Below are 17,500 nucleotides of genomic sequence, written 5' to 3' on the forward strand. Positions count from 1 at the left end.
CACCTATGGGGATATCGATGATGGTCCACCCCTGACACCATCACACTTTTTATGTGGTCACAGATTGTTGGCACTTCCCTGCCCAGAATCAACAGAGGAAGATCCTGAATACTTGCCAAGCGATTTGACACCAAATGAATTTACAAAGAAATTCAGATATCACCAACGGCTTATGCAAATGTTCTGGAGGCAGTGGAGAAACGAATACCTTACTAGCCTTCGTGAACATCGTTGGACGAGGAGAGCGAGTTATAACCAAAAAATCAAAGTTGGAGACGTGGTTTTGATACATGATGACACGTCACTCAATCAGTGGAGGCTTGGTTCCATCATAAAAATACATCGTGCAAAAGATGATCTGATAAGAGCAGTGTCATTGCGTGTGAGAAATGGCAGAGAATTGTCAAGACCAATTGAAAAGTTATATCCACTAGAGATACATTCAGATGAAAAGGAAGAGTTGACTATGCAGACATGACTCAACAAATTTGAGAAATTTGTCTCGTTAAGCAAACCCGTCCTAAGCGAGCAGCAGCACAAGTTGCAGCTCAGAAAATCAAGAAACTGTCCCATTAATGTTTCCTAAAAACCGTATCTATTTTCTTGTAAGATATCTATGACAGTCATCTCATCTCGGCCGCCCGGGAGGGTGTTAAAAATATAATGTGCTTATTAATTAGTGTGCGTCATAGAGCGCTAATTGTGTAAGGAATCGATCTTTCTCAGCTGCAGTAAAAATAAACACTTGAACCCGTCAATCAAGTAGTCAGTCTGATTTCTTTCCCAAAAAACTTTGCACATATTTTTTAACGATTGATTGATTTATTGATTGGTTGGTTGATTAAAAAAACGGGTCCCAATTATATTGATCACGTCAACATTTTAAAATTACACTTCAGTGAATTTGAGAGACTACATTTACCTGAAAATATTGAAGTTCAAACCACTTCTCCACTCCTGGAGCTGTAACCATTTCATCCGAAAAATTCTCCACGCAACTGGCCACCTCTCCACAAGGTAGTACCTTGAGAAGATGAGAGGAATCATCTTGGCCAAATCTCCGAGACCTATGTTGGGAAAACGTGCGACCACTTTGCAGGCAATGCGTGCATGCCACACTTAACTCATATCGAACATTACCTAGCCAAGGAAGGTCTTGTGAGAGGCCATCTAAAGTTCTCTCGATGAAAGTGCGAACTTTGATGGCCATTTTATTTGAAGCATTGCTCGATGACGGTTCCAGTGGAGACTGACACCTTAGGAAGAAATGGGGCGGATAGGACATAGGTGCCCCTTCTTCTCATAGGGGATTTAACCTTTTGCCTCTTATCTCAGTTTACGAAATCATAAGTCACTTATCCTTACTGCTGACGCGCGCGTAATATAGTTCCTTACGCATTAATTCAGTTAATTGGCCACAACATCGAAATTTTACAGGGGCACCCAACTAGAATATAGTTCAAAACCACTTAAACATAGCATTGTTAAACGTATTTTGGTATTTAAACGGTACATGAAGGCATATTTTTATGCCCTAAAAATGTTTTATCTGTTCGGATTTCCTAGCTGAAAGTCTAGTGATCGGAAAACTATAGGAATCAAAACTTACCTTTCAGCCAGAAAAAAGGCTCCCGAAAATTGTAGGTGACCTTTTTAGGGTAAAAATCCGTTAAAAGTGGGCAATTATACCATTTTTTCAGATGTTCGAAAATCCTAGGAGAGGCAGGCAAGCAAGAATTTTTGCAACAAATGTTCCGAAGATCCTAGATCTCAAATCGTCTTCCGAACAGATAATTCCGAAAATTGACGTTGGGTGCCCCTGATTTTAAACGGGGGAAGAGTGGAGAAATTAGTAGCAATATGAGCGATAGACTAAGGGAATAAGGAGAGAATGGAATTGCAATGGCATCCGGTAGGGTTGACTGTATCACCTTGAATTCATTGATTACCGTTAAATTTATATTATCTATGTAGGTACAACATCACGACTGATGACTTTCCACGTAAATTCACAGCTAAAGACAATGACAAGTAAGTCACTTTCAACCAAAGTTCAGTGAAATAAACCATTGAACAACTTAAAATGCACAAATAATCATCAAAATTTACATATCTTGCAGGGTTAAGAACGACCCGAAAACAAAGGCTGTTGATGGAAACACTGACCTCCAGCTCGCTTTGGACACTACCCAGCTGGGTCGAACATTCCAGGACAGATCTCACGTATTCATCTTAAAAAGGAATTCCAGCACCTTGATATTAAATATATTATCAGTATGGGAAAGAGAGGAAATATCGTGCAAGCTTATCCCGCCATGGAATATCGCTTCTTCCCTGAAGAAGTAACGGTGACAACAAATACTATCATATGTTTTGCGTGGTCTGGTAAGCTTGACTTCCTTGCGTTTAAAAGTAGATAACAGCCCACCTCAGGTGAAAAGGGGAATGTCTTTGAAACTCACCATCGTATTCAATAAACTTTGAGATATGTATAAGCGTTTCGGAATGTCTTCGAAATGAGACTTTATACAGGTAACCTAGCGTTAATTTACCACAGTCATACCAACATATTGGGAAGTAAATTGGCAAAAACAGAACGCAAGCTCATAAATTAAAGGTCCACAGATGAAAAAGGAATTAAAGAAACATCGCTTGTCGCTTCGGTGTTTTCCCCCCGCTATGGGAAAACAAAGGGAAAATATCAGTGTACATTAATTTTAGCCACAAGCGCTTCAAGACATGCGAGAATAGATAACTATTTTTAATTATAACCCACCGATTAATTTTTGCGGGTAGTCATTAAATAAAACTGATCACGTGATACAAATCGGATGATAGTTATCAGAGAATATCCGTCCTCTGATTTTATTTCTACAAAAGAAGATCAGGAAACGAGCAAACGTTCAAGCTAAACTTTTGATTGGTCATGAAAGACACAAAAATTCTTTTTGCAGAAGCCAGTGATGGAGAAATCACAAAGCTGGTTGACAATGCAGGCAACAAGAAAAAGTCCACGTCACAAAATATGCTCTCAACGTCTTTGAATTTAGTTTTCTTTTGTGTAGGAACAAACTGAAGGTTATATACATTTTTGTGACAGTCTATTTACCAAGCTACTAGCAACGGTATATAATTTTCATCCAATTTTTATCGTGGAGAAAAGAAAAGAGGTTCCAAAACACTCACACTGGAGTCGTCCGGAACTGTACATATCCAGTGCGTTGAGGCGATTTTTCGTGGAAACAAGAAAAGTTGACGGAAAGCCATACAGCCGCAAAATACCATGAAAGCCATTCGTGTTGGGCTGGATAACTCCATTAGCTTCAACGTTCATAATCCATGCAAGGCCGATTTTTCTCACTCCAACTTTCTTGCCTGTAATTCCAAAGGGCACCTAAAAATTCTACGCATTTTTGCATGTGAAAGATTGTTAATTCGTCGGCTGTCCTCTTTTCGAACAATATAATTGCAAAAACATTTAGAAAAACTGTGTTTTATTTCATTTATGTTTTCAAGCTTTTAATCTTTAAGGCGTTATAAAGAGTATACTTGACATGACAACTTGTCAACATTTCCTCCAATTACTGTGTAATATAAAATCGTCGAGCAAACCTATCAACATGCGTTTGTTGATTACGTCAACGGCAATTGAGCCATTCACATACACGAAAGCTGGCTTTTTTCCCCTTTTGGATCTAAGTGCGTTCTTCTTGAGAAATTAATCGCGGGGTTATAAAGTAAATTAACCCCTTTCCGGCTAGCTGGTGTATCGGAGGATAATGCCCCCGGCTAACTGTTCATTTTTCGGCCAGTCTTTAAGCCTTGGGCATTATCCTCCGCAAGGGGTTTATTTACTAATTATTAAAAACTGGATCATTTGATAATGCAATTCGAGAGTTTTGATTGGCTAAGCCATCATGCATGGGTTATGAGCCATTATACCATGATCTACAAACACGGCAAGCATACACGTGAATTTTTGGGGCCTTTTTCTTTTTATTATAGTCTAGTTTTCTATATTTTGGGGTCGTTTTTAATAAAACAATTATTCCACTCGCGCTTGTTAGATATGAGATGATTATAGCCAACTCGGCGCTAAGTGGCTCGTTGGCTATCTATCATCTCATATCCAATGCGCGCTCATGGAATAATTGGTAATTATTATTTCGTGGTGCGTACTCAACTTCTATCCTGCGATAAACGCAATTTTGTGTGTCGCGGAGAGAAATGGTAGTTATACCTCAAGTAATATCTACATGTTCCAGCACTCGGCAAAGTCCTTTTTTGGCTTATGGGTGTTTCTGCCTAGGTGGCCTCATACACTTTATATTATAAGCCTTTTTATGACTCCACTGCCAAGCCGGCACTTATGCTGGAGAGAATAGAACAGCCACAACCCCGGGGGCTTCATCTCCTTATCTTCTCGTATATTGTTGGGGTTTTTAACGTCCCACCGTGGAACTTATTAGCCTCCTTCGCGACCTAAAAAACGGCTGCGATGAGGCCAGGAACTTATGAACATGGAAGATATTTGTGAGACGGGGCCTACGGTTTAAGGTCCTCATCCGAGGAGACTAGAAAGTCTAACCATTTGCAGATAAAATTGCAAAGGCAGCACTTTCTCCTCAGTTATTCGGCCGGAATTCGAACCCGCGACCTCCCGCATGACAGCCCGATGCTCAACCAACTACTGATCCACAGGTGTGCGGTTAACTTTAACTTTTATTTTGTACTACAGCAGAGAATATTCTAAAATTCGTAGTGGTTTGATTACCAAAGAGATTAATTATAACACGCGCATTCTAAAGCCAACAATCTCGTCTGCAAGACTTGACATCAACTTACACGATTCTTGTACTTTTAACTTTATCTTTTCCTTTCTTTTAGGTTCAAACAACAACCCGGCAAACAACGCTGGCGAAGGAAAAGCCCGTAAGTATCTCTACATGACATTTTCAGTCGAGCCCTGCTAAATCAAACAAAATCCGATTTCCCTTGCATTTGAACCCATTATTTTAGTCATTTACAATTAGCTAACTCAACATCGGTTTACTAGAACTGCCCGTTAAGTAGAATTAATTTTACATTCCCTTCCCCTGGTAACTCGAACTAAGCAAAGACGTCAGTCGGTAAACGTCCAAGTGTCAGCACATAGCTGAACGATATGTCACAATATATTTAATCGCGAATGATACGGAAGCCGACGAAAGGCCAATAAACTTCTGTTGTCCCAAAAGCACAAAATTAAAAAAAAAGACACATTGCAACAAGATTTCTAAGATCGAATGAAAGAAAGAGTGGTCCTCTCTGGTTCATTCTCGACGTATTAGTATGCGACCCTATACTAAAAAGATAAATCGAGTCCCGTGAGTGACCAAAAAATTTGGGTTATCTTTTCCTTTAGTATGTTTATTTCAAGTCCCAAAATCACTGCGTTAAATTGGTGATAATCCCCATACTTTACAATGGTACGCTGGTTAGGCTCAATTTTCTCCACTCTCTCGAGTCCGGTCTTCATTCAGGAGGGTGGGCTCATTTCCCGAAAAAGAGGTTGGTAATCACGAGCCCATGCGATGGTCTCATAAAGATGGTTCAAACGGCAACATGAAATTGTGAGGAAATGTCCAGACTCAACGTGTGTCCCTCTAAAATTACTTCTGCACCTAATTTTCTTCGCGCGGCAAGAATACGGGAAAATATATCTTTGGAAACTTTTCCCTGGCATACATAAAAGTCGGATCGGAGTCCTTACCCTTGGGCAGAGTAATTTAACTTGCTGTGACCGAGATGCCCAAAAAGCCTCTATGTTTTACACTTATTTCTCTCCTGTCATTTTAATTTCAGAAACGGATCGCACCAATATTTGCTGGATAAAGGAAGGATGCAGCTCTCTCAAACCAGCGACTTGTCAGAAAATCCCTCTTGAAGTCATTGATCAAAGGACTAGATTTGACGAGGACTCGCTGAATCTTTATCTGAACAAGGGATGTTACCAGGGTCCACGATTACAGGCTCAGCTTGATAACGCCCCAGCCTCCTGTAACCCGCCCTGTTTCCGCATCACGAAGCCTGGGGAGTACTGTTATATGGGCACGCGCAATAACAACTTCTCCAATCGACGCCATGTTGGTAAAATCACTGTCACCGCCGAGACCTCGGCTGCGCCTTCTGCAAAAAGACATTTTCACTCTGGTTTTAATTTTAACTAAGGCGTCACTGACGGAAAAATGAATATGACTGCAGTATATCTTACTCAACCAGTACTGAGTAGAATAAAAGGTTCTCTAAAAACTAACGGTTAAACGGCTTCCAAAAGTTTTCATTGTCTGGCTGCCCGTATTATCCTTCTTATCTTGCATGTTGTGTTTTCCGGTTAGGACTTCAAATAATCACTTATTTTTATAAGTGATCAGTGCGAAAGCAAGAACTTCATTTTTTTGTTTCTGCCTATTATTTTCTCTGATTATTATTTTTTTTCATTAGATGAAGCTTGGCTCTTTGAATTTGTAATGCTGTAATGACGATTATTAGAAACACTCTGTTAGAGTACTTCGTTTGAATTTTCGGTGTCCTTCCGCAAAATTTTGAGAAATCTCTTTTCTGTATCAGTAAGATTTAATAAAAGAGACCGTCACCAACCCAGGGTACGGTGGTCAATTTACATTATCAACTCCGTTGATCAAACCAAATGTTTGGGCTAAGAAACAGACACCGTACCAGCCTCGACTGAAAAGAGCCAGAAAAAGAGTGAAAGAGAGCCAGTGTTTGAGACTTACTTCTACCCACTTCCCAGCCTTACACACATTGGTGTGTTTGCGTAAACCGTGATATAAAACAGTGAAAAGGTATGTCACCACTACACGCCTTGGTATGTTAGGGGAATCAGGTGTGTTATAAAAACACAACTTATTTTAGAGTGCATTATGGGTATTGCATGATGCAGTATTCCATAATGCATTATACAATACCACCCAAAATATCTGAAAACAAAACAAGTAATAAATAATAATTGAGGAATTCTGCTTTTAGGCTTGCCTTAATGTGTATATGTAACATTTTGCGCTTTTAGGGGGTAGTTAAAACGCCATCACCTTGATTTGCATAATACGTCACCAACATGTTACGGAGCTTTAGCCATTATTATAAATCATTATATTGGGCTGTACGCGGGATGCCAATCGCAAAAAAATAGTCGGAAGCAGATATATAATAATATTCAAGTTCTTTAAAACGTGGCTCTGTGCGATCAACAAAGCACAAACCCGCTTCACAAGCGACACACGCAGATCAAGGACTACAAATGGATTGATGGTAAGTTCTTTTCAGCTTACAGTTCGTCTTAATGGGTCTGTCTATTTTCATTTTACAATATATAATTTTCAATCCACACGTTTTAAGCTCGTTCCTGACGATGTCAGGTAGAGTTGGGTGACAAAAATCGGATTCCTTCTTCATGTGTATTTACAAATTACTTTCTCTCAAATTCAATATTCCATTTTATTTATATTGCTTTGATTGCACTGCCTCTAAACATCTCTAAATATTAATTCCCCTTTAAATAAAACAAGATTTGTTTCAGTATGTTATAATTAAGGACAAAAAACTCTTAAGATCGTTTTTACGTAGGCTACATTTTGCATTAAGAAATTATTTGACTGGGGCAATTTGTTAGACTAATTGAATTGATCAGGCATCGACAACTCACCAATCATTCTTGTCACTTATTCTCACAGACACTCAAGCAAATACAATCACGGTTTTAAATTCCTGTGCCGTGAAGGTGTTGTCGAATGAGAAACAATGCAGCCTTCGGGCTGAAAAATCATTATTGTTAGTATTGTTAATGTCGTAATCAGCGTTACTGATGTAAAACCTATAGCTAGTCATAGTAATCTAATCTATGTCACTACTCAGCTCGTCCAATTTAGTTTGTTTCCATTCTAGGTAGGTTGATTTATATGTTGTAATTATCTCTATTTTCGGCTCTGGCAAATAAAATTGTTGTCTTTGTAGAACAAGTGTTCTACTTTATTTTTTTATTTTATTTATTTAATAGCTTCAACAGAGCATGAAAAGACTCGAAGTTCATATGAACATGCCCCATACTTACATAAACATGCCCCAAACTTACATAAACATATGTGATTCAATATACGAACAGATACATAACTCACAAATAATGTGACACATAATACAAATAAAGCAATAATACTAATAATAATTTATCGAAAACAGACTGTTGCCGGGGTAACAGATCTGCATTTAGAGCAAATAGTTTTAAAAGTTCTTATTCGTTCAGGATCAAAAGCTGAATGAAGAAGTGACTTGTAATGCGAACGAACTTTCGTTTTAAAGGATGAAAGAGTACTTTCCTTAGTATTAAAAGGCAATGAGTTCCAGAGAAGTATAATCCTATTAAAGTAAGAATCCCTGAAGGTTGAGGTTTTAGTTAAATTCGGCTTATAATCAATACTGATAAAGGAGTTCCTAGTTACTCTGGACTTACTATATGGAGTAACATACTTAAGGATGTCAAGGTTAAATAAACCGTTGCGGCATTTTTAGAAAAAGACCAAATCTAGATATTCAAACCAATAGGAAACAGGAATCAAGTCAAGTTTTATCAACCTATCTCTGTACGAAAGATCTGCGAAGCACGCTCCACCTGGTGCAAGAATGTATTTGCTTGCACGACGCTGAACACGTTCAAGCAAAAGTAGATCGCGAGTGCTTGACTGAGGGGCCCAAACTTGGCTTCCGTAACACAAAGTTGTGGTTGTGGGATCAAAAAATGTATTATAATAATTTATGCATTAGGTTCGGTACATAAAAAAATTCGACGTTTCAATCGGAGTCGCTCCGTACGTAGTCGAACTGACCGACTGGCTATGTCGAACTTAATTCTCGGGTCGACCCAAATAACATCTGTCGAACTTAATTGATTCAAACGTCGATCTCGTCAAGTACTTAATTGGGGCTATTAGGTTCGGCTCATGAAAAGTTCGACGTTTGAAACCGGGCGTAAGTTCCCTACCGGTTCCACGGACGGCTTTACGGACGAGTCCAAGGGACCACCCCTTCGGACCCACTCCACGGACCAGCCCAAAACAACATAGGTGAAAGAATTAATGAAAGAAAATAATTAACAACTAAAGATTTAAATCCAAATGCGAACTAACTTGCCGAAATAAACAAGTAGCAAGCAGCCGAATGAAGCACGCCTCCCAAATGTTTGACATAATTATTAACACGAAGTTTCCAAACCAGAAAAAACAGGGGCACTTGCCGTTCAACGAAACTGTCGAAAAGTTCAGTTGGAAATTAGATGGGACAAGATCTTTCCTCAACAACATCATCATATTTTCTACTAGCCTGTTTCAGGCTACCAGATAGTCGGGACGACGAAACACAACTCCGTATGAAAAACGGTCGACCCAAGTCCGCACTCGTTTTTGTGACTATTGCGTATGCGCCATCCTCTTAGTTTTTCCGAAGATGAGAAATGTAACAATAGACTACACTTCGGAGCCAATCCGCATACAAAGAGTACCAAAGTCCGGACTCTGCAGACAGTACGATGATTTGCCGAACGATTTGTGAACGAAATGCTCGGGTGCCTCGTGTTCGCAGACGCTGATCTGTGAAGAATAAAGTTCTGTGAGTTGAGGTGAGTTTTTAATACTTACAACAGTTACTTCTCGCACTTTCGTGTTTTGTTTCTAACCTACCAAGTGAGGCAGTTTACGCTTTTAAGAATGGCTACCTGTAAGAATCGAGGATCGTCCGTCAACGACCATATGCTTTTTGGCGGATAGCTCATGTTTTGCCCAAAGATACCCTTTAGTGAACTATTTTCAAAAACCACATTTAAAAGTTCCAGCGATTCTTATATTTTGAGAAATTTGCGAAAAATTTGCGGTTTAAGTGCGGTCTCTGTTTGACAAATTTCCCAAAATTTGCTGTAAGAACCAAGCAACGGTGAAGTCTTAATTGAAATGAATTCAATTGGCACCAAAGGCCGCATAACATGGCGGCGGAAAATGGATAAAAATGTACCTGGTACCTCATTCTTAAATTTTTTTACTCCATATTCTTCAAATATTGCTATTATTCATTTTCTGTGTTAAGTCTTATGCTCGAACTCGGAACGCTTCCCTCCGAAATTATCTTGGTCATGCCGAATCGTCGAACTGACTGATTTTCGGTAATTGTTTTTTTTTTCACTCTCTGATACGCTAAGGTTGAGTGGATCAAATAGGAAAAAAAGATTAGGAGAGTTTAATTTGCGTTAAATGTTTCGCGCGAGGGGTGAGATGGATTAAATGTATCCACGCAAGTGACGCTGCCAAATACGCGTGTCCCTATCTGGAAAACGTTTTCATTATGTCAAGAAATACTTAATTAAATGGTTTCGTGTTCTCTCGGCGTGCGTTTTAGGTGCTGGTAAATGTGTAAAAAGTAATTACCGCGAATTCCAAAGCAACACCTCGGTTATCCGAAGGTGCCAACTTAGATCTTCAGTTACAGTTAGTAATAAGCCATGGGTAGATTCAATCTACCCTTAGCCTAATTTGCGTAAATTTTTTTCGTGGGCAAAGCTCGTCATGGTGAAAGAATTAATGAAAGAAAATAATTAACAACTAAAGATTTAAATCCAAATGCGAACTAACTTGCCGAAATAAACAAGTAGCAAGCAGCCGAATGAAGCACGCCTCCCAAATGTTTGACATAATTATTAACACGAAGTTTCCAAACCAGAAAAAACAGGGGCACTTGCCATTCAACGAAACTGTCGAAAAGTTCAGTTGGAAATTAGATGGGACAAGATCTTTCCTCAACAACATCATCATATTTTCTACTAGCCTGTTTCAGGCTACCAGATAGTCGGGACGACGAAACACAACTCCGTATGAAAAACGGTCGACCCAAGTCCGCACTCGTTTTTGTGACTATTGCGTATGCGCCATCCTCTTAGTTTTTCCGAAGATGAGAAATGTAACAATAGACTACACTTCGGAGCCAATCCGCATACAAAGAGTACCAAAGTCCGGACTCTGCAGACAGTACGATGATTTGCCGAACGATTTGTGAACGAAATGCTCGGGTGCCTCGTGTTCGCAGACGCTGATCTGTGAAGAATAAAGTTCTGTGAGTTGAGGTGAGTTTTTAATACTTACAACAGTTACTTCTCGCACTTTCGTGTTTTGTTTCTAACCTACCAAGTGAGGCAGTTTACGCTTTTAAGAATGGCTACCTGTAAGAATCGAGGATCGTCCGTCAACGACCATATGCTTTTTGGCGGATAGCTCATGTTTTGCCCAAAGATACCCTTTAGTGAACTATTTTCAAAAACCACATTTAAAAGTTCCAGCGATTCTTATATTTTGAGAAATTTGCGAAAAATTTGCGGTTTAAGTGCGGTCTCTGTTTGACAAATTTCCCAAAATTTGCTGTAAGAACCAAGCAACGGTGAAGTCTTAATTGAAATGAATTCAATTGGCACCAAAGGCCGCATAACATGGCGGCGGAAAATGGATAAAAATGTACCTGGTACCTCATTCTTAAATTTTTTTACTCCATATTCTTCAAATATTGCTATTATTCATTTTCTGTGTTAAGTCTTATGCTCGAACTCGGAACGCTTCCCTCCGAAATTATCTTGGTCATGCCGAATCGTCGAACTGACTGATTTTCGGTAATTGTTTTTTTTTCACTCTCTGATACGCTAAGGTTGAGTGGATCAAATAGGAAAAAAAGATTAGGAGAGTTTAATTTGCGTTAAATGTTTCGCGCGAGGGGTGAGATGGATTAAATGTATCCACGCAAGTGACGCTGCCAAATACGCGTGTCCCTATCTGGAAAACGTTTTCATTATGTCAAGAAATACTTAATTAAATGGTTTCGTGTTCTCTCGGCGTGCGTTTTAGGTGCTGGTAAATGTGTAAAAAGTAATTACCGCGAATTCCAAAGCAACACCTCGGTTATCCGAAGGTGCCAACTTAGATCTTCAGTTACAGTTAGTAATAAGCCATGGGTAGATTCAATCTACCCTTAGCCTAATTTGCGTAAATTTTTTTCGTGGGCAAAGCTCGTCATGGTGAAAGAATTAATGAAAGAAAATAATTAACAACTAAAGATTTAAATCCAAATGCGAACTAACTTGCCGAAATAAACAAGTAGCAAGCAGCCGAATGAAGCACGCCTCCCAAATGTTTGACATAATTATTAACACGAAGTTTCCAAACCAGAAAAAACAGGGGCACTTGCCATTCAACGAAACTGTCGAAAAGTTCAGTTGGAAATTAGATGGGACAAGATCTTTCCTCAACAACATCATCATATTTTCTACTAGCCTGTTTCAGGCTACCAGATAGTCGGGACGACGAAACACAACTCCGTATGAAAAACGGTCGACCCAAGTCCGCACTCGTTTTTGTGACTATTGCGTATGCGCCATCCTCTTAGTTTTTCCGAAGATGAGAAATGTAACAATAGACTACACTTCGGAGCCAATCCGCATACAAAGAGTACCAAAGTCCGGACTCTGCAGACAGTACGATGATTTGCCGAACGATTTGTGAACGAAATGCTCGGGTGCCTCGTGTTCGCAGACGCTGATCTGTGAAGAATAAAGTTCTGTGAGTTGAGGTGAGTTTTTAATACTTACAACAGTTACTTCTCGCACTTTCGTGTTTTGTTTCTAACCTACCAAGTGAGGCAGTTTACGCTTTTAAGAATGGCTACCTGTAAGAATCGAGGATCGTCCGTCAACGACCATATGCTTTTTGGCGGATAGCTCATGTTTTGCCCAAAGATACCCTTTAGTGAACTATTTTCAAAAACCACATTTAAAAGTTCCAGCGATTCTTATATTTTGAGAAATTTGCGAAAAATTTGCGGTTTAAGTGCGGTCTCTGTTTGACAAATTTCCCAAAATTTGCTGTAAGAACCAAGCAACGGTGAAGTCTTAATTGAAATGAATTCAATTGGCACCAAAGGCCGCATAACATGGCGGCGGAAAATGGATAAAAATGTACCTGGTACCTCATTCTTAAATTTTTTTACTCCATATTCTTCAAATATTGCTATTATTCATTTTCTGTGTTAAGTCTTATGCTCGAACTCGGAACGCTTCCCTCCGAAATTATCTTGGTCATGCCGAATCGTCGAACTGACTGATTTTCGGTAATTGTTTTTTTTTTCACTCTCTGATACGCTAAGGTTGAGTGGATCAAATAGGAAAAAAAGATTAGGAGAGTTTAATTTGCGTTAAATGTTTCGCGCGAGGGGTGAGATGGATTAAATGTATCCACGCAAGTGACGCTGCCAAATACGCGTGTCCCTATCTGGAAAACGTTTTCATTATGTCAAGAAATACTTAATTAAATGGTTTCGTGTTCTCTCGGCGTGCGTTTTAGGTGCTGGTAAATGTGTAAAAAGTAATTACCGCGAATTCCAAAGCAACACCTCGGTTATCCGAAGGTGCCAACTTAGATCTTCAGTTACAGTTAGTAATAAGCCATGGGTAGATTCAATCTACCCTTAGCCTAATTTGCGTAAATTTTTTTCGTGGGCAAAGCTCGTCATGGTGAAAGAATTAATGAAAGAAAATAATTAACAACTAAAGATTTAAATCCAAATGCGAACTAACTTGCCGAAATAAACAAGTAGCAAGCAGCCGAATGAAGCACGCCTCCCAAATGTTTGACATAATTATTAACACGAAGTTTCCAAACCAGAAAAAACAGGGGCACTTGCCATTCAACGAAACTGTCGAAAAGTTCAGTTGGAAATTAGATGGGACAAGATCTTTCCTCAACAACATCATCATATTTTCTACTAGCCTGTTTCAGGCTACCAGATAGTCGGGACGACGAAACACAACTCCGTATGAAAAACGGTCGACCCAAGTCCGCACTCGTTTTTGTGACTATTGCGTATGCGCCATCCTCTTAGTTTTTCCGAAGATGAGAAATGTAACAATAGACTACACTTCGGAGCCAATCCGCATACAAAGAGTACCAAAGTCCGGACTCTGCAGACAGTACGATGATTTGCCGAACGATTTGTGAACGAAATGCTCGGGTGCCTCGTGTTCGCAGACGCTGATCTGTGAAGAATAAAGTTCTGTGAGTTGAGGTGAGTTTTTAATACTTACAACAGTTACTTCTCGCACTTTCGTGTTTTGTTTCTAACCTACCAAGTGAGGCAGTTTACGCTTTTAAGAATGGCTACCTGTAAGAATCGAGGATCGTCCGTCAACGACCATATGCTTTTTGGCGGATAGCTCATGTTTTGCCCAAAGATACCCTTTAGTGAACTATTTTCAAAAACCACATTTAAAAGTTCCAGCGATTCTTATATTTTGAGAAATTTGCGAAAAATTTGCGGTTTAAGTGCGGTCTCTGTTTGACAAATTTCCCAAAATTTGCTGTAAGAACCAAGCAACGGTGAAGTCTTAATTGAAATGAATTCAATTGGCACCAAAGGCCGCATAACATGGCGGCGGAAAATGGATAAAAATGTACCTGGTACCTCATTCTTAAATTTTTTTACTCCATATTCTTCAAATATTGCTATTATTCATTTTCTGTGTTAAGTCTTATGCTCGAACTCGGAACGCTTCCCTCCGAAATTATCTTGGTCATGCCGAATCGTCGAACTGACTGATTTTCGGTAATTGTTTTTTTTTTCACTCTCTGATACGCTAAGGTTGAGTGGATCAAATAGGAAAAAAAGATTAGGAGAGTTTAATTTGCGTTAAATGTTTCGCGCGAGGGGTGAGATGGATTAAATGTATCCACGCAAGTGACGCTGCCAAATACGCGTGTCCCTATCTGGAAAACGTTTTCATTATGTCAAGAAATACTTAATTAAATGGTTTCGTGTTCTCTCGGCGTGCGTTTTAGGTGCTGGTAAATGTGTAAAAAGTAATTACCGCGAATTCCAAAGCAACACCTCGGTTATCCGAAGGTGCCAACTTAGATCTTCAGTTACAGTTAGTAATAAGCCATGGGTAGATTCAATCTACCCTTAGCCTAATTTGCGTAAATTTTTTTCGTGGGCAAAGCTCGTCATGGTGAAAGAATTAATGAAAGAAAATAATTAACAACTAAAGATTTAAATCCAAATGCGAACTAACTTGCCGAAATAAACAAGTAGCAAGCAGCCGAATGAAGCACGCCTCCCAAATGTTTGACATAATTATTAACACGAAGTTTCCAAACCAGAAAAAACAGGGGCACTTGCCATTCAACGAAACTGTCGAAAAGTTCAGTTGGAAATTAGATGGGACAAGATCTTTCCTCAACAACATCATCATATTTTCTACTAGCCTGTTTCAGGCTACCAGATAGTCGGGACGACGAAACACAACTCCGTATGAAAAACGGTCGACCCAAGTCCGCACTCGTTTTTGTGACTATTGCGTATGCGCCATCCTCTTAGTTTTTCCGAAGATGAGAAATGTAACAATAGACTACACTTCGGAGCCAATCCGCATACAAAGAGTACCAAAGTCCGGACTCTGCAGACAGTACGATGATTTGCCGAACGATTTGTGAACGAAATGCTCGGGTGCCTCGTGTTCGCAGACGCTGATCTGTGAAGAATAAAGTTCTGTGAGTTGAGGTGAGTTTTTAATACTTACAACAGTTACTTCTCGCACTTTCGTGTTTTGTTTCTAACCTACCAAGTGAGGCAGTTTACGCTTTTAAGAATGGCTACCTGTAAGAATCGAGGATCGTCCGTCAACGACCATATGCTTTTTGGCGGATAGCTCATGTTTTGCCCAAAGATACCCTTTAGTGAACTATTTTCAAAAACCACATTTAAAAGTTCCAGCGATTCTTATATTTTGAGAAATTTGCGAAAAATTTGCGGTTTAAGTGCGGTCTCTGTTTGACAAATTTCCCAAAATTTGCTGTAAGAACCAAGCAACGGTGAAGTCTTAATTGAAATGAATTCAATTGGCACCAAAGGCCGCATAACATGGCGGCGGAAAATGGATAAAAATGTACCTGGTACCTCATTCTTAAATTTTTTTACTCCATATTCTTCAAATATTGCTATTATTCATTTTCTGTGTTAAGTCTTATGCTCGAACTCGGAACGCTTCCCTCCGAAATTATCTTGGTCATGCCGAATCGTCGAACTGACTGATTTTCGGTAATTGTTTTTTTTTCACTCTCTGATACGCTAAGGTTGAGTGGATCAAATAGGAAAAAAAGATTAGGAGAGTTTAATTTGCGTTAAATGTTTCGCGCGAGGGGTGAGATGGATTAAATGTATCCACGCAAGTGACGCTGCCAAATACGCGTGTCCCTATCTGGAAAACGTTTTCATTATGTCAAGAAATACTTAATTAAATGGTTTCGTGTTCTCTCGGCGTGCGTTTTAGGTGCTGGTAAATGTGTAAAAAGTAATTACCTCGAATTCCAAAGCAACACCTCGGTTATCCGAAGGTGCCAACTTAGATCTTCAGTTACAGTTAGTAATAAGCCATGGGTAGATTCAATCTACCCTTAGCCTAATTTGCGTAAATTTTTTTCGTGGGCAAAGCTCGTCATGGTGAAAGAATTAATGAAAGAAAATAATTAACAACTAAAGATTTAAATCCAAATGCGAACTAACTTGCCGAAATAAACAAGTAGCAAGCAGCCGAATGAAGCACGCCTCCCAAATGTTTGACATAATTATTAACACGAAGTTTCCAAACCAGAAAAAACAGGGGCACTTGCCATTCAACGAAACTGTCGAAAAGTTCAGTTGGAAATTAGATGGGACAAGATCTTTCCTCAACAACATCATCATATTTTCTACTAGCCTGTTTCAGGCTACCAGATAGTCGGGACGACGAAACACAACTCCGTATGAAAAACGGTCGACCCAAGTCCGCACTCGTTTTTGTGACTATTGCGTATGCGCCATCCTCTTAGTTTTTCCGAAGATGAGAAATGTAACAATAGACTACACTTCGGAGCCAATCCGCATACAAAGAGTACCAAAGTCCGAACTCTGCAGACAGTACGATGATTTGCCGAACGATTTGTGAACGAAATGCTCGGGTGCCTCGTGTTCGCAGACGCTGATCTGTGAAGAATAAAGTTCTGTGAGTTGAGGTGAGTTTTTAATACTTACAACAGTTACTTCTCGCACTTTCGTGTTTTGTTTCTAACCTACCAAGTGAGGCAGTTTACGCTTTTAAGAATGGCTACCTGTAAGAATCGAGGATCGTCCGTCAACGACCATATGCTTTTTGGCGGATAGCTCATGTTTTGCCCAAAGATACCCTTTAGTGAACTATTTTCAAAAACCACATTTAAAAGTTCCAGCGATTCTTATATTTTGAGAAATTTGCGAAAAATTTGCGGTTTAAGTGCGGTCTCTGTTTGACAAATTTCCCAAAATTTGCTGTAAGAACCAAGCAACGGTGAAGTCTTAATTGAAATGAATTCAATTGGCACCAAAGGCCGCATAACATGGCGGCGGAAAATGGATA

General features: G+C 39.5%; 1 protein-coding gene and 1 pseudogene across 2 annotated transcripts in view; both read left to right on the forward strand.

Moving 5' to 3' along the window:
- LOC138040681 (protein DD3-3-like) overlaps window positions 1-6,209 on the forward strand; it is a 6,331-nt pseudogene extending 122 nt beyond the window's left edge.
- Window positions 6,210-16,642: 10,433 nt separating this feature from the next.
- LOC138043544 (uncharacterized) overlaps window positions 16,643-17,500 on the forward strand; it is a 36,343-nt gene continuing 35,485 nt past the window's right edge. Inside the window, exon 1 of one of the 2 annotated variants that reach the window (XM_068889871.1) lies at window positions 16,643-17,120. The gene's annotated coding sequence lies outside the window, so the exon portion shown is untranslated. The remainder of the gene's footprint in view (window positions 17,121-17,500) is intronic. The other variant, XM_068889872.1, reaches the window with a different exon arrangement.

The sequence above is a fragment of the Montipora capricornis genome, chromosome 3 (genome assembly GCF_036669925.1).
Source record: "Montipora capricornis isolate CH-2021 chromosome 3, ASM3666992v2, whole genome shotgun sequence".
In the NCBI taxonomy this organism is placed as follows: Eukaryota; Metazoa; Cnidaria; class Anthozoa; order Scleractinia; family Acroporidae; genus Montipora; species Montipora capricornis.